General features: G+C 35.7%; 1 protein-coding gene across 4 annotated transcripts in view; it reads left to right on the plus strand.

The window, feature by feature from the left end:
- The window catches only part of LOC100157486 (lipase member K), a 74700-nt gene that overhangs the window by 17806 nt on the left and 42320 nt on the right, over positions 1 to 14574 (plus strand). For 3 of the 4 annotated variants that reach the window (XM_084996727.1, XM_084996723.1, XM_084996724.1), the window contains exons 4-7: positions 942 to 1119; positions 1886 to 1987; positions 2999 to 3106; positions 12747 to 12873. The gene's annotated coding sequence lies outside the window, so the exon portion shown is untranslated. The remainder of the gene's footprint in view (positions 1 to 941; positions 1120 to 1885; positions 1988 to 2998; positions 3107 to 12746; positions 12874 to 14574) is intronic. The other variant, XM_084996725.1, reaches the window with a different exon arrangement.

Raw genomic sequence — 14574 nt, forward strand, 5'->3', positions numbered from 1 at the left:
TCTGGAACGTGTAGGAGATCCTTCATTGCTTCCTCCTAGATTTTGGTGATTTGTTAGCAATCTCTCCTGCCCTTGGCTTGCAGCTGCATAACTTGAATCTGCCTTTATTGTCACATGACAGTCTCCTTGTAATGTCTCTGTCTTCACAGGGCCATCTTCTTATGAGTACCAATCGTATAGGAGTATGGGCTCACCCTACCCCAGTATACTTCATCTCAGTGTAAATCATTGCATCTGTAATAAATGCAGTTACATTCTAAGGTGTTAGGGGTTAGAGCTTGAACATATCTTTTTTGTTTTGGTGGGGGGAGGGGCTGGGAGACACAATTCATTCCACAACAGATAGTAAATGGTAGCTCTGACATCAAGTTCACAAGATAGGCTGAAAGATTAAGTGACCATTTGTGAAATAGAAACGTGGACACAACTGAGAAGAAATAACCAGAGTAACAGAAACATTGTGAAAACCATATGACAGATAAGGTGATAAGACACAGTAGAATTGGAGGATGAGGTGACAAATGGAAAATCTGTGAAGCAAACAGCAAGGTGGAATAATAACATAAGTTTACATTGAAACATTTACTGCAATATCTAATAGCTTTTTCCTTAATATGTTCAAAATGTGGCGTCTCCTTATAGCAATGTTCTTCGTCTATGTTTGGAAATGCATTTTGTAGGCTTGGGAAAAAAACTATTAACCCCAAGGCCTATGTGAATACTGTAAGTTAATTTTCTCATTCATTAGAAAAAAACACTTCCAGAGACTTTGTCACTACTATTTTCATTCATTCTTTTAAAATTTCTTTTATTATAAAATCTGAAATCTCTCCTTACATAGTATATATTGTTATACCAACCAATAAGAAATTCTGCATTAAGAATCACAAAAATGACCAAGTGAACTCATTAAGATAAAATTTTGTCTTCTCTCCATTCAGACTGAGATGATTTCCTACTGGGGTTACGCAAGTGAAATGCATGAAGTTTTAACTGCAGATGGTTACATCCTTCCACTGCACCAGATTCCTCATGGGAAGAATGACGCTAATCATTTAGATAGGATTGGAGTGAGTTGGAAAATGAAAGCCTTCAAGTCCCAAATCAAATATATTCCAGGCAAGTATATTCAAATCATAGAATATGATGTTACATAGCTCATTAAAAAATCAAAAAAAAACCTTGAACCTCTGAGATTAAGGTAAAGTTCTGTGTGACACTTGCTTTAGTCACGAAAGTGGAGCATACACTGACCCATAAATTTTGTTTGTTATACTGGGTGGGAATTTAGAGTCCCCAAATGGAAGCCCCAGCTTTTCAACCACATTTTTCTCTGGGATGCTTCAGTTTACTCAAATGTGTATTGTCATTGCTCATCCTGGTGTACAAGCAGAGATCTGCTTCACTCCTCTTTTCTGCCTAAGTGCTCAGAGAAAGCAGAGGCTATCAAGTTCAGAGGGTACTTTTTTCTTTAGTAATCTGCATATGAATTTTTTAAGGTATTCCTGTTTCTGGATATTCCTTTTTGTTTTTCATGAAATGTAAACTCTTATATATGTAGAAATAATATAATTTGTAAATCCTAGAAATTAAAAATATTCACAATCAAAATTCATACTTGAGGAGCAAAGGCAAAAGAGGACACGATATGATTGCATAGATGTAGCAGTTCTTTTGCCTTGAGAATTACAGGATAATATCTGTTAGTATAAAATAATATAATAAGTGATCACATTTCTTGCAAGCCAGACAATCCTAACATATTTGGTGGTTTGAAAAGCTGTGTTGTATTTTTCAGTCCAAAAGCCAGTTGTGTTTATAGCATGGTCTGCCAGTATCTGAATTTCCAGTCTTTCCAATAATAATCTGGGCTTCCTTCTGGCAGCTGCTGGTTATATGATATGTGGATGGGAAACAGCAGGGGGAATAAGTGGCTCAGAAAACATTTGCACCTGGAAACAAATTCCAAAGAATTCTGGGCTTTCAGGTAAGGAAGAAAAAAATCTGTATTCTTTTATTTTGACTTTAAAATGCATTAGATGTTTTCCTCTAAATTATTAATATTTAAATAAATTTTCAAAACTGAAATAATGGTACTTCATTGAAAAATATAACTAATGAATTCTAATTTTAAAAGATTTATGTAGAAAACATTCTAGATTTTTAAAAATTGTCAGTAATGTGCTAAGAATTAAGATTAAAAATGTGAAAAATACATTATTTCCTGTTCTTCCCCCTACTTTCCAAATATTAATCATGTTACCAACCCATCCATTACTTTTTACTTTGGGTGTAAATCTGCTGATTTTGGAGAAAAAAAAATGGAACAGGGAGAGAAAACAAGGATAAAAGTGTACATGGTTACTTTGTACCACAGAGTAGTAATATAATGTAAGATTGTCTGCGTGCATCAATTTCCCCAAACAAGACTTGCTATTTTCCAAAGGAGACAGGTTGGGGGATGGGAGGATGGACTGGAGGTTTGGGATGAAGGTTTTATTACAACTATAATGTAATAAAATTAATTGAATAATAAAAAAATAAAAGGAAAAGAATGATTTTCTATTTTCATTTTCATACCTTCAGCAACTCTTTGGGTTTGCCACATATTTTTAAACAGTGTATTGCTCATATTTCTTGTAAGGGAAAGCCATAAAATGCAACATCATAAAACTTGGGCTGTAGAAGAGTAATCTGAAATATAGTCTTTCACTTATTGGCTATGATCACAGGCACATTTCCTGTTTCCTCGGCTCTACAATGTGCGTAGTTACACACATCTCAAAGATGTTTTATGGACATGGAATGAAGTGGTGCTTAGAAGCAGGTAACATGGTATTAGCTAACACATAGGGACTGTAGAATCAATGTTAGCTCTCATGACCTGGATGTCCCTTCAGAGGGCTTTTTTTTAAGTCCATAATTTAAAACATAAAAATAACTTTCTTATTACTAATAGAGAATTAACACAAGTTTTATCCATTTTTGTTTCATGCAGTTTTGATGAAATGATAAAATATGATTTTCCAAAGTATTGACTTCATTGTGAAGAAAACAGGACAAAAGAAAACTTACTATGTGAGCTATTCCCAGGGAACCATTATTGGTATGCTAAGAGAATCTGATTTTGCTGTAATTTTTATTTTAAAAGTAATAAAGACAATATTTCTTTTAAAAAATAATTTACTTTAGAAATCATACAGGGGGAGGGATAGTCTGGAGATTTTGGATGGAAATGTTCTAGAATTCGGTTGTGATGATGGTTGTACAACTATACATATAATAAAATTCATTGAATTAAAAATAGTCTGAATACTCCCATTACCCCAGAATAAATTAGTATCTCTGAAATCAAATGAAGTGAACCAAATTAAAGGACAAAATATTTCATTTTGAAGGAAAAAAACTTCTATAGTTTATTATTTAAAATCTCCCAGGAGTTCCTGACGTGGTACAGTGGAAACAAATCCGACTAGGTACCATGAAGTTGCAGGTTCAATCCCTGGCCTCGCTCATTGGGTTAAGGATCTGGCCTTGCCATGAGTGTGGTGTAGGTGACAGACGCAGCCTAGATATTGCGTTGCTGTGGCTCTGGCATAGGCAGGTGGCTACAGTTCTGTTTGGACTCTTGCCTGGGAACCTCCATATGCCATGGGTGCAGTCCTTAAAAAATGAAAATTAAAAAAAACTCCCAGAAAAAACTTTGGTGCAGAAACACTGTTTTTTAGCCCATTCATTTACATTATGTAATTAATTTTTCAGAATTAATTTTCTGAAAAAAAAACTTGCTCAATATTTTCTAAATTATAAAAATAATTTATATTTTATATTATTTAAGTTTAATTTTAAAAATAAGTTAAGAGCTGTAGATAAAAATTCATTGTATTTTATTATTATCAAAGGAACACTAATTTAAGCTAAGCATGCAGTGCTACTGCATAAGATATAGTCTTAAATTTTAAAAACAACTTTATAAAGATATTTTTATGTCATAAAATGCACCCACTTCAAGAGTTCAATTCGATGATTTTTAGTAACTTACTATCATCTTAAATCGATTGTAGAACATTTTCATTCATCCAACAAGATTCTTCATATCCATTTATAATTAATCACTATTCTTACCTCTGTCCCGTGGCAACTGCTAATTTACTTTATATCTCTATAAGTTTGGCATTTCTGGAAATTTCATATAAATGAAATTGCACAACAGAAAAAAAGAAATCATAAATATTCACTATAATGATTTAGAACATACTGACAAGCCAAAAAGGAGCAAATTTAAACACCCAGTGATAATTGTTTTATTTAGGTGTATAGTCTTTTCAAATATAAACAATAGATACCATCACATTTTACCATGATCTTTCCAATTATACCATATATTTTGAACAAGACGTATGTATTAGACTCACCTGAACATCTCTGCAAATACAGTTTCCAAGACTGACGACTTGGCTGTGTTTTAAAGTTTATTCCTTATAGTGTTCTCTTAATAGCGAGTTGAGGTGTTAATATTCTTTAGGAACAATGTGAAGTTTGGTTACTCTGGCTGCTATGAGCAATTATATTCTGCTGCCAAGTAAGGTCGCTCTGTGCATTGCCTGGGATCCCTCTAGGGTGGCATGAGGCTAGTTAATTTTCATACTGGAAATCTAATAAAAACTAGACATTCCCAAACCTTTCACCTGTCCAGGAAAACATTTCTTTTTTTTTCTTTTTTTTTTGAATTTTATTTCTTTTTTATTATTATTTTTAATAGTTATTTCCCCAATACAATTTTTTTTTTTACTGTAGAGCATGGTGACCCAGTTACACGTACATGTACACATTCTATTTTCACATATTGTCATGCTTCATCATAAGTGACTAGACATAGTTCCCAGTACTACACAGCAGGATCTTTGGAATGCTTATCCATTCCAAAGGCAATAGTTTGCATATATTAATCCCAGGATCCCCAACCACCCCACTCCCTCCTCCTCACCCTTGGCAACCACAAGTCTGTTCTCCAAGTCCATGATTTTCTTTTCTGTGGAAGGGTTCATTTGTGCCATGTATTAGATTCCAGATATAAGTGATATCATATGGTATTTGTCTTTCTCTTTCTGACATACTCCACTCAGTATGAGAGTCTCTAGTTCCATCCATGTTGCTGCAAATGGCATTATTTTGTTCTTTTTATGGCTGAGTAGTATTCCATTGTGTATATATACCACATCTTCCGAAGCCAATCATCTGTTAATGGACATTTGGGTTGTTTCCATGTCTTGGCTATTGTGAATAGAGCTGAAATGAACATGCGGGTGCATGTGTCTTTTTTAAGGACAGTTTTCTCTGGATATATGCCCAAGATCCCAAGTTGCTGTGGCTCTGGTGTAGGCTGGCAGCTACAGCTCCAATTAGACCCCTAGCCTGGGAACCTCCATATGCCTCAGGTGCAGCCCTAGAAAAGGCAAAAAGAAAAACAAAAAAAAAACAAAAAAAACCCATGTTTTCCAGTTGATTCCATGTTTCTCTTTTCTTCTTTTCTTTTTTGGGTTGGATGGTTTCCATTTATTTTATGCTTGAGTACTTTTCTTTTCAGTTTTTGTGAATGTAATGTTTGGTTTTGATTTGTGGTTGCCCTGTTTTTTAACCACATTAAGCCCTTCCTATATCTGCTTGCTTTTGCCTGATAGTCATATAGGCTCAGACACAGCCTTAAAATAAAAAAAAGAATCTATATTTTCTTACTTTCCTTCCCCACATTGTATGATTTTGATGTCTTTTTTTTTTTAACATCTTCATGTTTAGATCTGTATGCTGACTTATTTAAGTGATTGCTTTCCAATTGTGGTTTCCTCCATCTTAATTCTTCTTTTTCTCTTTTTTCTCTCTCTCTCTTTTTGTTTAATTTTGAGAAGCCCTTTCAGTATTTCTTTTATAATGGGTTTAGTATTGCTGTACTCTTTTAGCTTTTGTTTGTTGGAGAAATCCTTTATTTCCCCTTGTAATTTAAATGATATTCTTGCTGGATAGAAGATCCTACATTGCAGATTTTTTTCCTTCAGCACTTTAAATATATCTTGCCACTCTCTTCTGGCCTGTAGTGTTTCTGTAAAGAAATCAGCTGATAGCCTTATAGGGGTTCCCTTATAATTAATGCTTTGCTTTTCTCTTGCTGCCTTTAGAATCCTCTCTTTATCTTTAACTTATGTCATTTTTATTATAATATGTCTTGATGTGGGCCTGTTTGGGTTAAGCTTGTTTGGGGCCCTCTGTGCTTCCTGTATCTTGATATGAGTATGCTTTAGATTTAGAAATTTTTCAGCCATAATTTCTTCAAATATATTTTCAATCCCCTTTTCTTTTTCTTTTCCTTCTGGAATTCCTATTATGCATAGATTGGCCCGCTTTATATTATCCCATAGGTTCTTATGTTGCTTTTATGTTTTTTCATTTGGTTTTCTGTCTGCTGTCCCGATTGGGTGATTTCCATTATTTTATCTTCCACATCACTAATTCATTCCTCTGCATTATTCATTCTGCTCTTTATTGCCTTAAGCTCAGTTTGTATCTCTGCAAATGAATTTTCTAGTTTTTCTTGGCTCCTCCTTATATTTTCTAGTTCCTTTCTAAAGGAATCTGCATTACTGTTAATATCCTCTCTTAATTCCTTCAGTATTTTCAATACCTCCCTTTTGAACTCAATGTCTGACAGACTGCAGAGGTCTGTTTTGTTGTTGACTGCTTTAGGTGAATTCTCCTGTTCCTTCTTCATCTTGCTTGTGAGTTCGGGGAAGCCAAACAGTAGTCTTGTAAGACTACTTCTATGCAAGAATACCCCTTTGTAATTTTTGGGGGGTTACTATTTATTTTTGGTGTGGGAGTTTGAATATTTTGTCTCTTTCTTTGGTGTGAGCAGGCTGTTGTTCCCAGGATGCTCAGTGTGTTTTCACTGATATGTTCTTTATATATATTTATTAGCTGGGATTCTTCCGTTAGAGGAAAATTTCTTCACATACTATTTGCCTACCTTAACTGAGCAATTCTTTCCCTCAGCCAATTTCCAAAATTATTTTTTCTTATTTTAATATGTAATGCATGTATGTTTTTATGTGTATTTGATGTTTAAATTCAATGCAATTTTTATCCTATTGATATTAATTATCCCTTTTATTGCTTGTGAGAGCCTCTATCAATTGGCTTCCAAGTCCTTTAGACCAAAACTTTATCTTACTTCCCCTGCTCTGGAATCAATTATTTCTCTAAGAAGTCCTGGCTCCTTTTACTTGGTAATACAAAATCATATTCTACTAGTAAGGGTGATTGTTGTTATTGGGGTAGTCATTGTTGTTACTGGGGTGGTCTTTTCAATGAAGAGAAATAATTTTTAAAGATAAAATACAGCAGGAGCTCATATACATTCTTCTGTCAATTTAAAAAAATATCAGTTCTTCATCTCCTTGTCTACCATGATAGCAGTGAGCACATAATGCTTGAACTTTTGTAGTAGCAAGTTAAATAGTTTTCCTTTCTCCAGAGTCTATGCTTAACATTCCAAGCTAATCCCTAATATCTTTTCAATTCTTCAACCTCTTAAATTCAAATTCTTCAACCCGCCATCCCAAATCCCTACAGAGCTAGAATTACTTATCCAAACTAGTTCCTCTCCAACTACTTTAACTAGTAGCTTTCATACCAGTCAAACTATCTCTTCATCATGCCTCACATGAACCTCTTAACTTGCACCATCACATTGTTATTCACATTCCCCTCCAAAATTCTTCCTAATTTATTTTGGGATTGAAAGTAAGTACCTATGTTCTGTGCAAACTCATCTGAAGAGGAATATATATAAACAGAGAACTATGTTGTAATCTAAAACCTACTAGAAATAACATGACTTATATTTTTAAAAATCATGATATTCCAAAATTAAATATACCGAAGGAGTTCCCTGGTGGCTCAGTGGGTTAAGGATCTGTATTGTCACTGCTGTGGTGTAAGTACTCACCCTGGCCCAGGGAACTTCTGCATGCCCTGAGCACAGCTAAGAAAAAATAAAACAAAGTAAAAGATATCTAAACTTTACCTACTTTAATCCTATCATTCTCCATGTAAGGATATCAAAGTTCATAGACATTACCCGTGTTAATGATATACAAATGGCATTGTCAAGGCTGAAATCCACATTCTCTAATCGAAGTACCCTTCTCTTTTTGATACACCAAACTAATGTAAATTGCTGTTATATTTTCATAATTCAATATTTCTAGAGTTACCTGAGGGAGGAAATGGGGGCTCTGAGGATTTTATAAAGCGTTATTCAGAGTTATACTGGATATCTGAGTTCTTAAGCTCTACACAGACATATAGAAAGAGAAAAATGCCAGTTGAATGTGACCTTTCTCTGAACATGTGAAAGAGAGTAGAAGTGGTTAGATATATGTTAGGATGAAAAAGAAAGAATTGAGGGGAGAAAAAAGTGAAGCACAAAAGATATTGGAAGGTGCAGGAAGGGATTTGCACTTCTAGATGCAAACTTCATCTGCTCTGCCAGGTCTCAGTTTGTCATTGTCCTAGCCCTTCTCAAGGAGACCAAATTGAAAAGCCATATAGACTGAGCCAAACAGGGAAAAATATTCAAGGCATGCAAAGAGGATGCCACACTAAAATTTCCTTTTGAAAATAGCACTTAGAAAAACAAATTAAAATACAGATGAGATGACCTGTCTACTTAAATAACAGTCTAAGTAGGTTCCAAATGGGTTGCTCATAATAGTAGTGACTCCAAAAACCTCATCAAGAATATTCAGTTATAGCTAAAATAAACTGTAAAACAAGTCAGGGTGTCATAACAAGTTGATATTATAGTAAATTCTATAGTAAGGACATATGGGAACCTAAAACTGAAAGTATTTTAGTCAATTTATAGGTAGAAAAGAATGTATAAAATATATTTTTTTTAGAAAGTAGTATAACTAAATTACTATAAATATGACCTAGGAAGTCAGGGTGACCTGTGTTCAAGTTCTAGATCAACCCTTGATCAGATAGGAAAAGTTATCTTTCAGAACCTCAATTTCCTTCATGTTGGTTTTCAGCTCTACTGTCCCAGTGGCTTAGGGTTTGTGCTCAAGTAATCCTTACTATACTTAAGAATGGTCCCAGAGCAACAAGAGCAGTGATGCTGGAAATTCAGATATGCCAAAGAAGAGCCGTTTAAGTACTTTCCTTTTGTGACAATATGAAAGTTCTCAACTTAATAATGAAAGGGAAAAAATCATATGCTGAAGTTGCTAACCTCTATGGTGAGAACCAATCTTCTGTACATCAGAATCATCTGGAGGGTTTATTCAAACACCAATTGCTAGGGCTAACACCAGAGTTCCTGATTCAGTAGGTCTGGGGTGAGTCTAAAAATCTGCATTTCCTGGAATTCCCTTCATGGCTCAGTGGTTAATGAACCCAACTAGGATCCTTGAGGATATGGGTTTGATTCTTGGTCTCGCTTAATGGGCTAAGGACCCAGTGTTGCCATGAGCTGTGGTGTAGGTCACAGACACAGTTCAGATCTGGTATAGACTGGCAGCTACAGCTCTGATTAGAGCCCTAGTCTGGGAAACTCCATATGCCATGGGTGTAGCCCTAAAAAGCAATAAATAAATAAATAAATATATGCATTTCTAATAGTTTCCCAGGTGACACTGATGCTCCTGGTCAGGAATTTCTACTTTGAGTCACTGTTCTATGTCTGTTAAACCGACCATGTTTGATAATGTTCATGTGATTTCACTTTGCTATGCTTTATAATTAGAAACTCACAATTCAAAATGACTTATACCTATCATAATCTTTTATGTCATTAAATCTCTTGAATAGCATATCTCTTATTAGGCACAATTCTCGTATTCTACAATATGGTATAGCTTAGTGACTTTTACCTCCATGCTCATAAACTTTATCTATTAACTTCAGTTTATCCAGATATGCAACAAAGGAGACAACTAAAATAATGGAGGAAAAAAATCCTGCACTGATATCATCTTAATAATATTAACAATATCTTCCGCCTAATGTTGATATTAATGATATTTCAATCTATAGCTACAAGATGCACTGATTAAAGTACAGATGCTGGTACCACTTAGCAAAAGTCGAAAATTTCCCATCTGCCTATAACATATTTTTGGCTACTTAAGTTATAAAATGGTTTTTAAGTCAAATTGAGTTTTAATGACCTGATCCTATAGATATTCAAATTGCACACAGGTCCAGAAATCTATGCTATTAATCCAGAAATGCATTTTGTAGCTGTATCAGAATTGCTGCAAATCTACCAGTGTTTTATTTTCATAGCTCTAAAATTTAACTGTTCTATTAAATTAATTATGTAAGAGGCCAGAGAGAGGTAGCTTATTCTTAATTAAAAAAAAACAGTTTTTAAAATAATTTTCATATTCACAATCTATTTTAACTAAGAAGTGCTATAGGAACAATGCGGTTATCCAGATTTGCCACTAGAGGATAGATTTGGAGATTTGCTTGTTTTTTCCTCTGAATCCAAGGCATTTACTCTAATTCATCAATCGAGGGTGTTTGTGCTCATTTTACTTAGCATGTTAAACCTTATGTTAAAAATTGGGGAAATTTTATCCTAAAAAAAGGAAATTAAGTCTTAGAAAATTCACAAATGGAAGGTAGCTCTGCTAAATGTATATGGTATTACAACTCCTACAAAACTGGTAATGGTATTCTAATTATAGGATGTAAGGATGCTGAAGATGAATTTTGTGCACAAAATCTCAGCAAATAATGGAACCAGGATTTAAATTCAGGTCTGCTTGATTCCAAACCACAAGTTTTTCCAGTATTTCACACCAACAAAATCAAGTTCTAATACAAATAAATCTTTCACCTGAGCTCATGCTATATGGTACATTTTTATCTCTGTTACTGCGTTTACCACTTTGTTTTGAACAGTAGGTATGTGTGGAGTGTTTGTACCACTTCCTGTAAATTTATAAACTGCAAATTCAGGAAACCCCTGTTTTTTCTTACTATATTTTCTCTCCTGCATGGCACAGGCAGGTACATAGGAGCTCTTGTTTAGTTATTGAAGCATATCATTATATGCATTTGTAATTAATATCTTTACTAATTTTTCTTTTTAGTGCTGCACCTGTGGCATATGTAAGTTCCCAGGCTAGGGGTTGAATTAGAACTGCCATTACAAGTCTACACCACAGCCACAGCAATGCCAGATCCAAGCCACAAATCTGCAACCTATGCCACAGCTTGCAACGACGCTGGATCCTTAACCCACTGAGCGGGACCAGGGGTCGAACCCACATCCTCATGGATACTAGTCAGACTCTTAACCCACTAAGCCACAATGGGGACTCCCAATTTTTTTAACGAATTATTTAAAAATTAATTATTTTTTTCTCCAGGTCAATAATCTGTCCACTTCTGTAATGTGCCAGATTTTCTTTTTCTTTTTGATTTTTTTTTTTTTTTAAGGCTGCACCTGCAGCATATGGAAGTTCCCAGGCTGGGGTTCACATCAGGGCTGCAGCTTCTGGTCTACACCACAGCTACCACAACTCAGGATCCAAGCTGCGTCTGCAAACTATACAACAGCTCATGGCAGTGCCACATTCTTAACCCACTGATTGAAGCCAGGGATCAAACCCGCATCCTCATGGATACAAGTCAGGTTCTTTCTGCTGAGCCACAATGGGAACTCATGCTTATGTATTTATTTTTCCTTCCTCAAAGCTGGTTTCCAGCAGTGATGTCACCCACCCAGGGCCTGTACAGCTGGCTAAGGAGCAAGTCCTAATTTTGTCCCAAATAAAACTTAATTCTCAACTTTCAGGTTGTGCATTTTTTTTTTATGTCAACAGAACTTTCATTATTTCAAGGTTTTGATTTAACCAACAGAGGCTTAATTCCTATATCAGATTCTCAGTTTCTTTTTAAAAAGTCTTTTCCTTCATGACATGACAGATCTATAGTAATAATATTCTTATATAGACATTCCTCAGAGATGTATGTTTGCTTCCAGACCACCACAATAAAGTAAATATTACAATAAATTGAATCACATTTTTTGTTTTTCCCAGGGCATATAAAGACTATATTTACACTGTACAGTAGTCTATCAGGTGTGCAATAACATTATGTCCAAAAAAGCCCAATGTACATGCCTTAATTTAAAAATACATTATTGCTAAAAAAAAGAAAAAAGAAAAAAAAAAGCTATCTTCTGACAATGTAAGACTGCCTCAAAATTTCAATTTGTAAAAAGCACTTTATCTGAAAAGTACAGTAAATCCAAATGCAATAAAACATGCTATGCCCGTTACATAAAAAGAAGCACCAGACTCAAAATGGAATCAGTTTTACTAAACCCCATGTCTGCAACCAAGACTTAATTGTGGTTTCAGCCTCACCCTGGAATGAGAACATTAACCAGTCAGTCTGGAATTACTTAGTGAGCATTAATAAGGTAATCTACCTGATATACCTCTACCTTCACCAAAAGAAAGGTAATCTTGCCTGAAATAATCCTTTCCTTAGCTTATGACTTTTTTGTCCCACTCCCTTTTTGCTTTTCTTCCTTCAGTCTTTCCTTTTCTGCCACTCTTTGGAGCTTCTTTTGATTTCTTAGATGGGCTGCTGCTCAATGCATGAATTGCTGAACAAAGCTAATTATATCTTCAAATCTACTCAGCTGAATTTTGATTTTTTAACAGATTTTGTGCCAGTAGAGGAACTGAAGGAGATTTTCTATGGCTTTGAGGACAACAAGAAACACAGATATGATACACACGAACACTTTGAGTTCTTTGTCTTTCTCACCATTTCCAAGGACTGTAGTAGGTAAGTTCCTTTCATTTCTGAGCTCCAGTCTTTTTTGCAGTTAGATCAGAAGCTCCAACAAAGGGCGGGTCAGCTTGAGCTGGCAAATGGTTCTTCTTGGAGCCCAAGCCCCTCATCTTTATTTCAAACCACAATTCTTGTTTAATTGGTAGAAGCTCCTAGCCCTTGAATCTGCCCTAATATTCACTTGCAGACTGATAGTGGCAGTTCACAAGTCCCCATTTATGGAGAGTCCCCAGTCTGTAGTCCCCATTCTTTTCTTACCCCAGTCCAAAGTTTCATGGTGGAAATTGGTGGTTGTATCCAGGGCCTTCTCTTGGCCAGAATGCAGCAATATCTCTTGGTAACTGCTGAAGTATTAAAGCACATGCTTGTTTGTCTTGTTTTGTGTAGATAAGGAGTACCACTAATCGGAATCTCAAAAGCCAAAAAGCTGCAATAGGTGATGGGCAAGAATCAAGTACTTAGAGACTGTTAGAGCACTGACAACCTAATCCAAAAATTCCCACATTAGGATATGTTGGTCACAGAATGAGTTAGATTGATCCTAGGTTACCCACCAACCTCAAGAAAACTTTTGTGCAACAGGGTACATTATCAAACATTACACAAGTCCCAACCATCACAGTGGCACATCCCTTCAATCACTATTCTTGCTACACTATAAGTAATCAGTGTAAAAAAATTTAGTTTTGCTGTGATTATCTTTGGATTAAAAAAATGGAGACAGGGAATTCCTGTTGTGGCTCTGTAAGTTACAAACCCGACTAGAATCCCTGAGCATGCAGGTTTGATCCTTGGCTTCACTCAGTGGGTTAAGGATTCAGCATTGCTGTGAGCTGTAATGTAGGCAGTGGCTCCAGCTCTGATTTGATCCCTAGCCTGGGAATTTCCATAAACCATGGTGTGGCCCTAAAAGGCAATAAATAAATAAATAAGAAAATTGTAGGGAGTTCCCGTCGTAGCGCAGTGGTTAATGAATCCGACTAGGAACCATGAGGTTGCGGGTTCGGTCCCTGCCCTTGCTCAGTGGGTTAATGATCCGGTGTTGCCATGAGCTGTGGTGTAGGTTGCAGATGCGGCTCGGATCCCGAGTTGCTGTGGCTCTGGCGTAGACCGGAGACTACAGCTCCGATTAGACCCCTAGCCTGGGAACCTCCATATGCCTCGGGAGCGGCCCAAGAAATAGCAAAAAGACCAAAAAAAAGAAAAAAGAAAAAGAAAATTGTAGAGATTTTGCACTTTTCTACAATTGTAGAAAAAATTGCTCTTTTTCCTGTATTAGATTCTTATTTTGTTAATTGTCTTTAAGGTTTGTTGTATACCAGTACTGGACTGAATCCGGTATTCTTCTAGATTCCTCAAATATCTGGCTACAACTTTCCAAACTAGTCTTTCTAGTTTTGTCCCACCCTTCTTCCGATTTTGAATCACAAAGGAAAAAAAAAAAAAAAACTGTCCTCGAATCTACCTGGAAGGAACTGTACCAAGTCTCTTCACTACTCAGTTGGCAACCATACACCAGGCACTTGAAGCTTAGATATGCATTTCACAACTGAAGAAGTCTCCACCTGGCATCTGTTCCTGTACAAAGGCTAGAAACTTCAAAATCAAGAGACATAGCCTATGTCAAAGTAGACTGCTTCCTCGAAAGATGCTTATTTAAGACTTCACACTTTAACTAAACATGAAACCCCCTAT

Source organism: Sus scrofa, chromosome 14, assembly GCF_054392235.1.
Source record: "Sus scrofa isolate SSC_HxYL_T2T_F1_AM1 chromosome 14, Sscrofa_HxYL_maternal_Yorkshire_Landrace_v2.0, whole genome shotgun sequence".
In the NCBI taxonomy this organism is placed as follows: Eukaryota; Metazoa; Chordata; class Mammalia; order Artiodactyla; family Suidae; genus Sus; species Sus scrofa.